Consider the following 15,649-nt stretch of genomic DNA (forward strand, 5'->3'; position numbering starts at 1 on the left):
TGCTTATGGTGACAGTGCAAATGGTGACAATACCCAGGGTGACGGTACTCATGTTGAAAATACCCATGGTGGCAGTTCTCATAGCGACAGTTCTCATGGTGACAGTGCTCATAATAGCAGTTCCCAAAGTGGCAGTGCTCGTGGTGACAGTGCTACTGGTGACAGTGCACTTGGTGGCAGTTCCCATGGGGACAGTACCGATGGTGACACTGTGCATTGTTACAGTGCCCATGGTAACCGTGCTCACGGTGATAGTGCACATCGTGACAGTGCCCCTGGTGGTAGTTCACCTGGTGACAGTGCTAAATAGTGACAGTGCACATGCTGACAGTGCTCATGGTGATAGTGCCCATGGTGACAGTGCACACGGTGATAATGGACATTGTTACAGTGTTCATGGTGACAGAGCCCAAGGTGGCAGTGGCCATGGTGACAGTGCCCACAATGACAGTGCCCAAAGTGAAAGTGCCGACAGTGACAGTGCCCATGGTGACCCTTCTCACGGTCATAGTGCCCATGGGGATAGTTAGCATGGTGAGATTTCTCACGGTGATATTGCCCGTTGTGACAGTGTGCTCCGTGAGAAGGCCCATGATGACAGTGCCCATAGAGACATTCCGCACGGTCATATTTCTCATGGTGAAAGTGCCTTTGGTGATATTACCCATGGTGACAGTGCACGTGGTGGCAGTGCAAGAAGGTGACAGTGCCCATGGTGATATTGCTCATGGTGACTTTACTTACAGTGATAGTCCTTATGGTGACAGTGCACATAGTGACAGTGCACACAGTGACAGTGTTCATTGTGACAATGTTCATGGTGATAGTTCCCATGGTGAGAGTGTCCATAGTAACAGTACCCAGAGTCACAATTCTCATGGTGTAGGGCTCACAGTGACAGTGCACATGGTGAAAATACCCAGGGTGAGAGTACTCATGGTGACAGTGCTCATGGTGATAATGCCCATGGGACAGTGCCCATGTTCACAATTCTCAGAGTGTTAAAGCCAATGGTGAGAGTACATAGGGTTACAATGCCCCTGGTGACAGTGTCCATGGTGTCATGACCATGGAGACAGTGCTCATTGTGACAGTGCTCATGTTGGCAGTGCCATAAATAACAGTGCTCATTGTGGCAGTTCTCATGGTGACCGTGCTCATGGTGACAGTGCAAATGTTTACAGTGTTTAAGGTGACAGAGGTCACGGTGTCAGTGCCCATGGGGACAGTGCCCTTGGTGACAAAGCCCTTGCTGATTTTTCCCATTGTGATAGTGCCCACGGTGACAGCTCCCATGGTGACAGCACCCAGTGTGACAAGGCCCATGGTGACAGTGCTCATGGTGACCATGACCATGGTGACAGGGGCGATAGTGAGATGGCCAATAGTGACAGTGCTCATGGTGAAACTGCCCATGGAGACATTGCCCATGGTGATAGTGCTCATGGTGACAACACCACGGTGACAGTGCCAATGGTGATAGTCCCCGTGGTGACAGTTCTTACATTGAATGTGACCATGGTGACATTGCTCATGGTGACAGTGCTCATGGTGACAGTGCTCAAGGTGATGGTCTCCATGTTGACGGTGCCCATGGTGACATTTCTCATGGTGACAGTGCCTATGGTCAAAATTCTCATAGTGACAGTGCTCACGGTGACAGTGCCCATGGTGATATTACTCAAGGTGACAGTACTCATGGTGATAGTGCCCATGGTGACACTGCACACGGTGATAATGGGCATTGTTACAGTGTTCATGGTGATAGACTCCAAGGTGGCAATGGCCATGGTGAGAGTGCCCACAATGACAGTGCCCATGGTGAAAGTGCCGACAGTGACAGTGCCCATGGTGACACTTCTCACGGTGACAGTTCCCATGGGGACAGTTAGCATGGTGAGATTTCTCACGGTGAGAGTGCCCGATGTTACAGTGCTCACAGTGCCAATGCCCATGGTACCAGTGCCCATAGAGACATTCTGCATGGTCACATTTCTCACGGTGATAGTGCCTATGGTGATATTACCCATGGTGACACTGCACATAGTGGCAGTGCAAAATGGTGACAGTTCCCATGGTGATATTGCTCATGGTGACATTGCTTACGGTGATAGTTCTTACGGTGATAGTGTGTATGGTGAAACTGCACACAGTAACAGTACTCATGGTGACAGTGTTCATGGCGATAGTGCCGATGATGAATGTGCCAATGGTGACAGTGCTCATTCTCACAATTCTCACGGTATAGTGCTCATGGTGACAGTGCCCATGGTGTCAATACACAGGGTGACAGTATTCATGGTGACATTGCTCATGGTGATAGTGTCCACAGTGAGATTGCCCATGTTCACAACTCTCACGGTGATAGTGCCCATGGTGACAATACCCAGGGTGACAGAGCTCATCGAAAAAGTGCTCACGGTGACAGTCCCATGCTGACAGAGCCTAAAGTGACAATTCCCATGGTGACAGTGCTCATGGTAATACTGCCCATGGAGACATTGCCCATGGAGATAGTGCTCATGGTGACAACACCACGGTGACAGTGCCAATGGTCATAGTCCCCGAGGTGAAAGTTACTACATTGAATGTGACCATGGTGACAGTTCTCAATGTGACAGTGGCTATGGTGAAAATTCTCATAGTGACAGTGCTCACGGTGACAGTGTCCATGTTGATATTACCCATGGTGAGAGTACTCATGGTAAAAGTGCCCATGGTGACACCGCACATGGTGGCAGTGCAAAATGGTGACAGTGCCTACTGTGACATTGCTCATGGTGACATTGCTTACCGGGATAGTCCTTACAGTGACAGTGCGCATGGTGACAGTGCCCATGTTCACAATTCTCACAGTGATAATGTCTATGGTGAGAGTACCTAGGGTGACAATGCCCATGGTGACAGTGCCCATTTTGTCATGCCCATGGTGACAGTGCTCAGGGTCACAGTTTTCATGGTGGCAGTGCCATAAATAACAATGCTCATTGTGCCAGGGCTCATGGTGACCGTGCCAATGTTTACAATGTTTATGGTGATAGATGTCACGGTGTCAGTGACAACGGGGACACTGCCTAGGTTGACAAAGCCCATGGTGATACTTCCCATTGTGACAATGCCCAGGGTGACAGTGCCCATGGTGACAGAACCCAGTGTGACAAGGCCCATGGTGACAGTTCTCACGGTGATCGTGCCGATGGTGACAGTGCCGATGGTGACAGTGCTTATGGGGAAACTGCCCATGGAGACATCGTCCATGGTGATAGTGCTCATGGTGATAACCCCACAGTGACAGTGCCAATGGTGATAGTCCCCATGGTGACAGCTCTTACGTTGAATGTGACCATGGTGACAGTGTTCATGGTAACAGTGCCCATGGTGACAGTGACCACGGTGAGAGTGCTCACAGTGATAGTGCCCATGGTGACAGGGCTCATGGTGTCAGTCCGCATTGTGCCAGTACCCGTGGCGACAGTGCTCATGGTGACAGTGATCACAGTGAGAGATCTCACGGTAATAGTGCTCGTGGTGATAGTGCAAATGGTGACAATACCCATGGTGACAGTACTCATGTTGAAAATACCCATGGTGGCAGTTCTCATAGCGACAGACCCATGGTGACAGTGCTCATAAAAGCAGTGCCCAAGATGGTGACAGTGCTAATGGTGACAGTGCTCTTCGTGGCAGTTCCCATGGGGACAGTACTGATGGTGACACTGCACATTGTTACAGTGCCCATGGTAACTGTGCTTACGGTGATAGTGCACATCGTGACAGTGCCCATGGTGGTAGTTCACCTGGTGACAGTGCTAAATAGTGATAGTGTACATGCTGACAGTGCTCATCGTGATAGTGCCCATAGTGACAGTGCACACGGTGATAATGAGCATTGTTACAGTGTTCATGGTGACAGAGCCCAAGGTGGCAGTGGCCATGGTGACAGTGACGACAGTGACAGTGCCCATGCTGACACTTCTAAGAGTGAGAGTGCCCATGGGGACAGTTAGCATGGTGAGATTTGTCACGGTTATAGTGCTCGTTGTGACAGTACTCACAGTGACAATGCCCAGGGTGCCAGGGCCCATAGAGACATTCCGCATGGTCACATTTCTCATGGTGAATGTGCCTATGGTGATATTACCCATGGTGACACTGCACATGGTGGCAGTGCAAAATGGTGACAGTGCGCATGGTGACACTGCACACAGTGACAGTGTTCATGGTGACAGTGTTCCCATGGTGAGAGTGTTCATGGTGACAGTGCCCATAGTCACAATTCTCACGGTGTAGTGCTCACAGTGACAGTGCCCATGGTGAAAATACCCAGGGTGACAGTGCTCATCGTGACAGTGTTCATGGTGATAATGCCCATGGAGACAGTGCCCATGTTCACAATTCTCACAGTGATAATGCCTGTGGTGAGAGTACCATGGGTGACAATGCCCATGGTGACAGTGCCCATGGTGTCATGCCCACAGTGACAGTGCTCATGTTGGCAGTGCCATAAATAACAGTGCTCATTGTGGCAGTGCTCATGGTGACCGTGCTCATGGTGAAAGTGCCCATGTGTACAGGGTTTATGGTGATAGATGTCACGGTGTCAGTGCCCACGGGGACACTGCCTATGTTGACAAAGCCCATGGTGAAAATTCCCATTGGGACAGTGTCCACGGTGACAGTACCAATGATGTTAACGCCCAGAGTGACAAGGCCCATGGTGACAGTACTCACGGTGACAGTGCCTATTGTGACAGTGCCAATGGTGAGTGTGTCAATAGTGAAAGTGCTCATGGTGAAACTGCCCATGGAGACATTGCTAATGGTGATAGTGCTCATGATGACAACCCCATGGTGACAGTGCCAATGTTGATAGTCCCTGTGGTGACAGTTCTTACGTTGAATGTGACCATGGTGACATCGCTCATGGTGACAGTGCTCAAGGTGATGGTCTCCATGTTGACAGTGAGGATGGTGACAGTTCTCATGGTGACAGGGCCTATGGTGAAAATTCTCATAATGACAGTGCTCATGGTGAGAGTGACCATGGTGATATTACCCATGGTGACAGTACTCATAGTGAAAGTGTCCATGGTGACACTGCACATGGTGGCAGTGCAAAATGGTGCAAGTGCCCATGGGGATATTGCTCATGGTGACATTGCTTACGATGATAGTCCTTACAGTGATAGTGTGTATGGTGAAACTGCACACAGAGACAGTGCTCATGGTGACAGTGTTCACGGCGATAGTTCCAGTGGTGAATGTGCCCATGGTGACTGTGCCCATTATCACAATTCTGACGGTGTAGTGCTTACGGTGACAGTGCCCATGGTGACAATACAGAGGGTAACAGTATTCATGGTGACATTGTTCATGGTGATAGTGCCCATGGTGAAAGTGCCCATGTTCACAACTCTCATAGTGATAGTGCCCATGGTGACAATACCCAGGGTGACAGAGCTCATGGAAAAGGGATCATGGTGACAGTGCCCATGGTGACAGTACCTAAGGTGACAATTCCCATGGTGAGAGTCCTCATGGTGACAGTGCCCATGGTGACAATACCCAGGCTGTCCTGCCCATGGTGACAGTGATCATGGTTTCACTTCTCATGAGGACAGTGCCATAAGTGACATTGCTCATTGTGGCAGTTCTCATAGTGACTGTGCTCATGGTGCCAGTGCCCATGGTTACAGTGCCTATGGTGATAGATGTCATGGTGACCTTGCCCACGGTGACATTGCTCACGCTGACAAAGCCCATGGTGATACTTCCCATTGTGACAGTGCCAACGGGGGCAGAGTCCATGGTGACAGTGCCCAAGATCACAGTGCCCATGGTGAGAGTGCTAATGGTGACTGTTCCCATGGTGACAACAAACAGTGTGACAATGCCCTTTATGACAGTGCTCATGGTGACCGTGCCTATGCTGACAGTGCTGATGTTGATAGTGCCAATATTGAGAGTGTTCACGGTGACACTGCCCATGGAGACACTGCCCATGGTGATAGTGCTCATCATGACAAACCCTCGGAGGCAGTGCCAATAGTGAGAGTCCCCGCGGTGACAGTTCTAACGGTGAAAGTGATCCTGTTGTAATTGCTCATGGTGACATTGCTCATGGTGATAGTTTCCATGTTGACAGTGCCCATGGTGACTGTTCTCACGGTGACAGTGCATATGGTGATTATGCCCTTAGTGACGGTGCTCACGGGGACAGTGCCCATGGTGACAGTGACCATGGTGACTGTTCTCACCATGGTAGTGCCCATGGTGACAGTGTTCACGGTGACAGTCCGCATTGAGGCTGTGCCCATGGTGACAGTGCTCAGGGTGATTGTGCTCACGGTGATAGTACTCACGTTGACAGTGCCAAAGGTGACAATAACCACGGTGACCGTAATCATATGAAAGTGCCCATGGTGACAGTTCTCATAGTGACAGTTCTTGTGACGGTGCTCATGGTGGCTGTGCTCATGGTGACAGTGCTCTTGGTGACAGTGCTCATGGTGGCAGTGCCCATAGTGAGACTACCAATGGTGACACTGCCCATGGTGACAGTGTACATGGTCATGGTGCATCTGGTGGCAGTGCAAAGAGTGACAGTGCCCATGGTGATATTGCTCATGGTGAGAGTGCCCATGGTTACATTGCTCATGGTGACAGTGCCCCTGGTGACAGTGCACACCCTGAGAGTGCCCATGGTGGCCGTGCCCATGGTGACAGTTCTTATCATGCTAGTGCTCACGGTAGCAGTATTCATGGTAATAGTGCTTACGGAGGCATTACCCACAAAGAGAGTACCCATGGTGAGAATACTGACTGGGACAGTTCTCATGATGACTTTTCTCTCTGTGACAGTGCCCTTGGGGAGAGTTAGCATGGTGAGATTTCTCACGGTGATAGTGCCCATTGTTTCAGTGCTCATAGTGACAAGACCCATTGCGCCAGTGCCCATCATGACATTGCTCATGGTGATAGTTCTCATGGTGAGAGTGCCCATGGTGATATTACCCATGGTGAGAGTACTCAGTGATAAAGTCCTCATGGTGACAGTGCCTAAGTTGATAGTGCACATGGTGGCAGTGCAAAATGTTGACAGTGCCCATCATGACATTTCTTAATGTGATAGTCCTTGCAGTGACATTGTGCATGCTGACACTGCCCACAGTGACGGTGCTTTTGTTGACAGTGCTCATGGTGATAGTGCCAATGTTGGAAGTGCCCATCGTGAAAGTGTCCATGGTGACAGTTCTTATACTGAGAGTGGTCAGAGTGGCAGTGCTCATGGCAAAGTGACCATGGTGACAGAGCTCACGGTGACAGTGCCCAAAGTCACAATACCCATGGTGACAGTGCTCAGACTGACAGTTCTCGTGGTGATAGTGCCCATGGTGACAGTGCACATGGTGATACTGAGAATGGTGACAGTGTTACTGGTGACATTGGTCAGGGTTGCAGTACCCATGGTGATAGTGCTGAAACTGACAGTGCCTATGGTGATAGTGCCCATGGTGAGTGTGCTCACGTGAATAGTGCCATGGTGGCAGTGCCCTTTGTGAAAGTGCTCATGATGACAGTGCCCATGTTGGTAGTTCCCATGGTGACAGTGCTCACGGTGATAGTGACCATGGTAACAGTGCACAGGGTGGCCGTGCCCTTGGTGAGAGTGCCCATGATGACAGTACTCATGGTGCCAGTGCTCATGGTGATAGTGCCCATGGTGACAGTGCACATGGTGGTAGTGCACATTGTGGCAGTGGAAAATGGTGACAGTGCTCATGTTGACAGTTCTCATGGTGACAGTGCAAACGGTGACAACACATACTGACATTGCTCACAGTGACAGTGCACATGATAGTAGTACCCGTGGTGACAGTGCTCACAGTGGTATTGCCCATGGTGGCCTTGCCCATGGTGACACTGCCCACGGTGACAATACCCATGATGACAGTGCCCGTGGTGACAGTGCCCACGCTGCCATTGCCTATGGTGATAGTGCTCACAGTGACAGTACCCATGGTAACAGAGATCACGGTGAGAGTGTTCATGGTGATAGTGTCCATGGTTACAGTGCCCATGTTCACAATTCTCACAGTGATAATGCCTATGGTGAGAGAACCTAGGGTGAAAATGCCCATGGTGACAGTGCCCATGGTGTCAGCCCATGGTGACAGTGCTCATGGTGACAGTGCTCATGATTGCAGTGCCATAAATAACAGTGCTCATTGTGGCAGTGCTCATGGTGGCCGTGCTCATGGTGACAGTGTCCATGTTTACAGTGTTTATGGTGATAGATGTCATGGTGTCAGTGCCCACGGAGACAGTGCCCACACTGACAAAGCCCACGGTGATACTTCCCATTGTGACAGTGCCCATTGTGACAGTGCCCATGATGACATTGCCCAGTGTGAGAAGGCCAATGGTGACAGGGCCCACAGTGACCGTGCCTGTGGTGATAGTGCCAACAGTGAGAGTGCAAATAGTGACAGTGTTCAGGGTAAAACTGCCCATTGAGGCAATGCCCATGGTGATAGTGCTCATTGTGACAACCCCTCAGTGACAGTGCCAATGGTGATAGTCCCCGTGCTGACAGTTCTTACATTGAATGTGACCATGGTGATATTGCTCATGGTGACAGTGCTCATGGTGACAGTGCTCAAGGTGATGGTCTCCATGTTGACAGTGCCCATGGTGACACTTCTCATGGTGACAGTGCCTATGGTGAAAATTCTCATAGTGACAGTGCTCACGGTGAAGTGTCCATGGTGATATTACCCATGGTGACAGTACTCATGGTAAATGTGCCCATGGTGACACTGCACATGGTGGCAGTGTAAAATAGTGGCAGTGCCTATGGAGATATTGCTCATGGTGACATTGCTTACGGTGATAGTGTGTATGGTGAAACTGCACACAGTGACAGTGCTCATGGTGGCAGTGTTAACGGCGATAGTGCTGATGGTGAATGAGCCGATGGTGACAGTGCCCAGAGTCACAATTTTCACGGTGTAGTACTCACGGTACAGTGTCCAGGGTGACAATAAACAGGAAGACTGTACTCATGGTGACAGTGTTCATATTGGCATTGCCCATGTTCACAATTCTCACAGTGATAATGCCTATGGTGAGAGTACCTAGGGTGACAATGCCCATGGTGACAGTGCCCATGGGGTCATGCCCATGGTGACAGTGCTCAGGGTCACAATGCTCATGGTGGCAGTGCCATAAATAACAGTGCTCATTGTGCCAGTGCTCATGGTGACATTGCCCGTGTTTACAGTGTTTATGGTGATAGATGTCACGGTGTCAGTGCCCATGGGGACAGTGCCAAGGCTGACAAAGACCATGGTGATACTTCCCATTGTGACAGTGCCTACGGTGACAGTGCCCATGGTGACAGCACCCAGTGTCACAAGGCCCATGGTGACAGTGCTCACGGTGATGGTGCCCATGGTGACAGTGCCGGTGGTGAGATTGCCAATAGTGACAGTGCTCATGGTAAAACTGCCCAAGGAGACATCGCCCATGGTGATAGTGCTCATGGTGACAACCCCATGGTGACAGTACCAATGTTGGTAGTCCCCGAGGTGACAGGTCTTACATTAAATGTGACCATGGTGACAGTGCTCAAGGTGATAGTCTCCATGTTGGCAGTGCCCATGGTGACAAATCTCATGGTGACAGGGCCAATGGTGAAAATTCTAATAGTGAGAGTGCTCATGGTGACAGTGACCATGGTGATATTACCCATGGTGACAGTACTCATAGTGAAAATGCCCATGGTGACACTGCACATGGTGGCAGTACAAAATGGTGAAAGTGCCCATGAGGATATTGATCATGGTGACATTGCTTACGGTGCTAATCCTTACAGTGAGAGTGTGTATGGTGAAACTGCACACAGTGATAGTGCTCATGGTGACCGTGTTCACGGCGATAGTGCCAATGGTGAATGTGCCAATGGTGACTGTGCCCATATTCACAATTCTCACGGTGTATTGCTTACGGTGACAGTGACCATGCTGAAAATACACAGGGTGACAGTATTCATGGTGACATTTCTCAAGGTGATAGTGCCCATGGTGAGAGTGCCCATGTTCACAACTCTCACGGTGATAGTGCCCATGGTGACAATACCCAGGGTGACAGAGCTCATGATAAAAGTGTTCACGGAGACAGTGTCCATGGTGACAGTACCTACGGTGAAAATTTCCATGGTGAGAATGCTCATAGAGACAGTGCCCATGGTGACAATACCCAGGGTGTCCTGCCCATGGTGACAGTGACCATGGGGACACTTTTCATGAGGACAGTTCCATAAGTGACATTGCTCATTGTGGCAGTGCTCATGGTGACCATGCTCATGGTGCCAGTGCCCATGGTTACAGTGCCTATGATGATAGATGTCATGGTGGCCTTGCCCACGGTGACATTGCCCACGCTGACAAAGCCTATGGTGATACTTCCCATTGTGACAGTGCCAACGGGGGCAGATCCCATGGTGACAGTGCCCAAGATCACAGTGCCCATGGTGAGAGTGCTAACGGTGACAGTGCCCATGGTGACAATACACATTGTGACAGTATTCATGGTGACATTGCTCATGGTGATAGTGCCCATGGTGAGAGTGCCCATGTTTAGAACTCTCATGGTGATAGTGCCCATAGTGACAATACCCAGGGTGACAAAGCTCATGGTAAAAGTGTTCACGGTGCCAGTGCCCATGGTGACAGTACCTAAGGTGACAATTCCCATGGTGAGAGTGCTCATGGTGACAGTGCCCATGGTGGCAATACCCAGGGTGTCCTGCCCATGGTGAGAGTGATCATGATGACACTTCTCATGAGGACAGTGACATAAGTGACAGTGCTCATTGTTGCAGTGCTCATGGTGACCGTGCTTATGGTGACAGTGCCCATGGTCACAGTGCCCATGGTGAGACTGCTAATGGTGACTGTGCCCATTGTGACAGCACCCAGTGTGACAACACCCATTGTGACAGTGCTCACGGTGACCGTGCTGTCGTTGACAGTGCCAATGGTGATAGTGCCAATAGTGAGGGTGCTCATGGTGAAACTGCCCATGGAGACACTGCCCATGGTGATAGTGCTCATCGTGACAACCTCTCGGAGGCAGTGCCAATGGTGAGAGCCCCGGTGATGACCGTTCTCATGGTGAAAGTGGCCCTGTTGAAATTGCTCATGGTGACAGTGTTCATGGTGATAGTGCTCAAGATGAGAGTCTCCATGTTGACAGTGCCCATGCTGACAATTCTCATGGTGATAGGGCCAATGGAGAAAATTCTCATAGTGAGAGTGCTCATGGTGACAGTGACCATGGTGATATTACCCATGGTGACAGTACTCATAGTGAAAATGCCCATGGTGACACTGCACATGGTGGCAGTACAAAATGGTGACAGTGTCCATAGTGATATTGCTCATATTGATAGTGCCCATGGTGAGAGTGCCTATGGTTACAGTGCTCATGGTGACAGTACCCATAGTGTCAGTGCCCCTGGGGACAGTGCACACCATTAGAGTGCCCATGGTGTCTGTGCCCATGGTGACAGATCTTATTGTGAAAAATCTCACCCTGCTAACTCTCCCCAAGGGCACTGTCACACAGAGAAAAGTCCCCATGGGCACTGTCACAGTCAGTATTCTCCCCTTTGGCACTCTCATTGTGAGCACTGCCACCATGAGCACTCTTACCATAAACAATGCTACCGTGAGCACTATGATGATAAGAACTGTCACCATGGGCACAGCCACCATGGGCACTCTCACGGTGTGCACCGTCACAAGGGGCACTGTCACCATGGGCACTGTCTCCATGAGCACTGTAACCATGGGCACGCTCACCATGGGCACAATCACCATGAGCAATATCACCATGGGCACTGTCACTATGCGCACTGCCACCAGATGCACCATGACCATGTGCACTGTCACCATGGTCAGTTTTCACCATTGGTAGTCTGACCATGGGCACTGCCACCATGAGCACTGTCACAAGAACTGTCACTATGAGAACTGCCACCATGGGCACTTTCACCATGATTACTGTCACCGTCGGTGTTGTCACCTTGGACACTGTCAACGTGAGTACTATAACTCTGGGCACTATAACCCTGAGCACTGTCACCATGGGCACAGCCTCAATGCGGACTGTCACCACGAACACTGTCACCATGTGCACTATCATGGTGAGAACAGTCACCGTGGTCACTGTCACCATGGGCACTGTCCCCGTGAGCACTGTCACTAAGAGCATTATCACCATAGGCACTGTCACCATGAGAAGAGTCACCATGGGCACTGTCAACATGGAGACTATCACCTTGAGTACTGTCACCATGAGCACTGTCACCATGAGCAATTTCAACAGGGTCATTTTCACCGTGAGAACTGTCACCACGAGGACTCTCACCATTAGCACTGCCTCCGAGGGGTTGTCACGATGAGCACTATCACTATGGGCAGTGTCTCCATGGGCAGTGTCACCGTGAGTACTCTCTCAATTGACACTATCACCATCGGCACTGTCAGCATCGACACAGTCGCTGTGAGCACTTTCACAATGGGTGTTGTCACACTGGGTGCTGTCAACATGGGCACAGTCACAGTTATTACTCTCACCTTGGGTACCGTTATCTTGTGCACTGTCACCGTGGGCACTGTCACAATGGGAAGTATCACCATAGGCTTTGTTATCGTGGACACTGTCACCGTGGGCACAGCCACCGTGACATTGATCACCATAAGCACTGTAACCTTGGGCACTGTTCAGCATGAGCAAGGTCACCATGAGCATTGACACAATGAGCACAGTCACTTATGGCTCTGTCCACATGAGCAGGGTCACCATGATCACTGTCACCATGGGCAGGACACCCTTGGTATTGTCACCATGGGCACTGTTACCATGAGCACTCCTAGCATGGGAATTGCCACCTTAAGTACTGTCACCATGGGCACTGCCACTGTGAGCACTTTTACCATGAGCTCTGTCACCCTGGGTAAAATCACCATGGGAACTGTTACCGTGAGCATGGTCACTATTAGAATTTTCACCATAGGCTCTCTCACCGTGAGAACTGTCACCATGGTCACATTCAATGTAAGAACTGTCACCACGGGGACTATCACCATTGGCCCTGTCACTGTGGGGTTGTTACCAAGAGCAGTATCACCATGGGCAATGTATCCATGGGCAGTTGCACCATGAGCACTGTCACTATTGGCACTCTCACCATCGGCACTGTCACCATGAGCAGTGTCACCATGGGACTTGTCACACTGGGCGATGTCACCATGGGCACTTTCACAATGGGAAGTATCACATGGGCTTTGTCAGCATGGGCACTGTCCCCGTGGGCACTGACACCGTGACATCTATCACCATAAACACTCTAAACATGGGCATTGTCACCATGAGCACGGTCACCATGAGCACTGCCCCAATGAGCACTGTTATTTATGGCACTGCAAACGTGAGCACTGTCACCATGAGCACTGTCCCCATGGGCATGACACCTTGGGCACTGTCTCCATGGGCATTGCCACACTAGGTACTCAAACCATAGGCATTATCACTGTGAGAATTGTGAACATGGGCACTGTCACCATGGGCACTATAACCCTGAGCACTGTCAACATGAGTACTGTCACCCTGGGTATTTTCACCATGGGCACTGTCACTATGAGCACTACACCATGAGATTTGGGACTATGGGCACTGTCACCATGTACACACAATGTGAGCTATCACCCATAAACACTGTCACCATGAACACTGACACTGCGTGCAGTGTCATCATGTGCACTTTCAGCGTAATGACTATCACCATAAGCAAAATCACCATGAGCAATGTCACCATGGGCACTATCACCCTTTTGCACTGCCACCATGTGCAGTGTCACCATGGGTAATATCACCATAAGCAGTTTCACCGTGAAAAATGTGACCGTGAGGAATGTCTCTATGGGCACTGGAACCATGGGCATTGTCACTGTGAGCACTGTCCCAACAGGCACTATCACCATGAGAAATCTCACCATGCTAAGTGTCCCCATGGGCACTGTCACCATGCGAAGTGTCACCATGCACATTGTCACTGTCAGCACTCTCACCACGGGCACTGTCATTGTGGGCACTGTCACCATGGCCACTGCCACCTAGAGTTCTGTCACCATGAACACGGTAACAATGCCTATTATCACCATGTGCACTGTCACCATGGCACTATCACCATGAGCACTGTCAGCAAGTGCGCTGTCACTATTTAGCACTGTCACCAGGTGACCTACCACCATGGGCACTGTCACGATGTGCACTATCACTGTGAGCACAGTTACCATAGGCACTGTAACAATTCCCAGTGTCACCATCAGTACTGTCCCCATGGGAACTGCCACCAAGAGTACTGTCAGCATTAGCACTGTCACCACGAGCACTGCCACCTTGGGCACTGCTATTATGAGCACTGTCACCATGAGAATGGTCACTATGAGAACTGCCACCATGGGTATTTTCAACATGAGTACTCTCACCATGGGTATTGTCACCATTTGCACTGTCACCATGAGAACGGTCACTATGAGAACTGACACATGGGTATTTTCAACATGAGTAGTGTCATCATGGGTATTGTCACCATTTGCACTGTAACCATGAGCACTATTACTGTGAGCAGTATCACCGTGAGCACTCTCACTATTGGCACTATCACGATCGGTACTGTCAGCATCGACACGGTCACCGTGAGCACTGTCACAATGGATGTGGTCACACTGGGCACTGTCACCATGGGCACAGTCACCATTAGCACTCTCACCATGGGAACTGTGATCTTGGGCACTGTCACCATGGGCTCTGTCACCGTGAGCCCTGTCAAAATGGGAAGTATCACCATAGGCTTTGTCAGTGTGGGCACTTTCACTGTGGCACGGCCACCGTGACATCTATCACCATAAGCACTGTAACCATGGGCACTGTCACCATGAGCACTGCCACAATGAACAATGTCACTTATGGCACTGTCCACAAGAGCAGTGTCACCATGATCACTGTCACCATGGGCAGGACACCCTGGGTATTGTCACCATGGGCACTGTCACCATGAGCACACTCACCATTTGAGATATCACCTTAGTTACTCTCACCACGGGCACTGTCACCATGAGCACTTTTACCATGAGCTCTGTCACCCTGGGTATTGTCACCATGGGCACTATCACCTTGAGAGTTGTAAACATGGGCACTCTCACCATGAGCAATGTCACCATGAATACTGTCTCCTTGTGTATTCTCACTATGGGCACTGTCACCGTGAGCACTACACTGTGAGAATTGTGACTATGGGCACTATCACCAACGGCACATTCACCATCGGCACTATCGCCGTGAACACTGTCACCATGAGCACTGTCACTGTTGCAGTTTCACCATACACACTATCACTATAAGGACTATCACCGTAAGCAATGTCACCATGATCAACATCACCATGGGCACTGTCACCATTTTGCACTGCCACCATGTGCAGTGTCACCATGGGCACTTTTACCAAGAGTACTGTCACCATGGGTAATATCATCATGGGCACTGTCACCGTGAAAATGGTCATTATGGTCGCACTCAA

At 50.3% G+C, this 15,649-nt stretch overlaps 1 pseudogene across 1 annotated transcript in view; it reads right to left on the reverse strand.

Moving 5' to 3' along the window:
- LOC308610495 (ubiquitin-like modifier-activating enzyme 1) overlaps window positions 1–4,716 on the reverse strand; it is a 67,400-nt pseudogene extending 62,684 nt beyond the window's left edge. The window contains exon 1 of the transcript in view: window positions 4,573–4,716. The product of the transcript in view is annotated as a ubiquitin-like modifier-activating enzyme 1 (transcript). The remainder of the gene's footprint in view (window positions 1–4,572) is intronic.
- Between the last annotated feature and the right edge of the window lie 10,933 nt (window positions 4,717–15,649).

This window comes from Mesoplodon bidens (assembly GCF_964165515.1).
Source record: "Mesoplodon bidens genome assembly, contig: HAP1_SCAFFOLD_123, whole genome shotgun sequence".
Classification (NCBI taxonomy): domain Eukaryota; kingdom Metazoa; phylum Chordata; class Mammalia; order Artiodactyla; family Ziphiidae; genus Mesoplodon; species Mesoplodon bidens.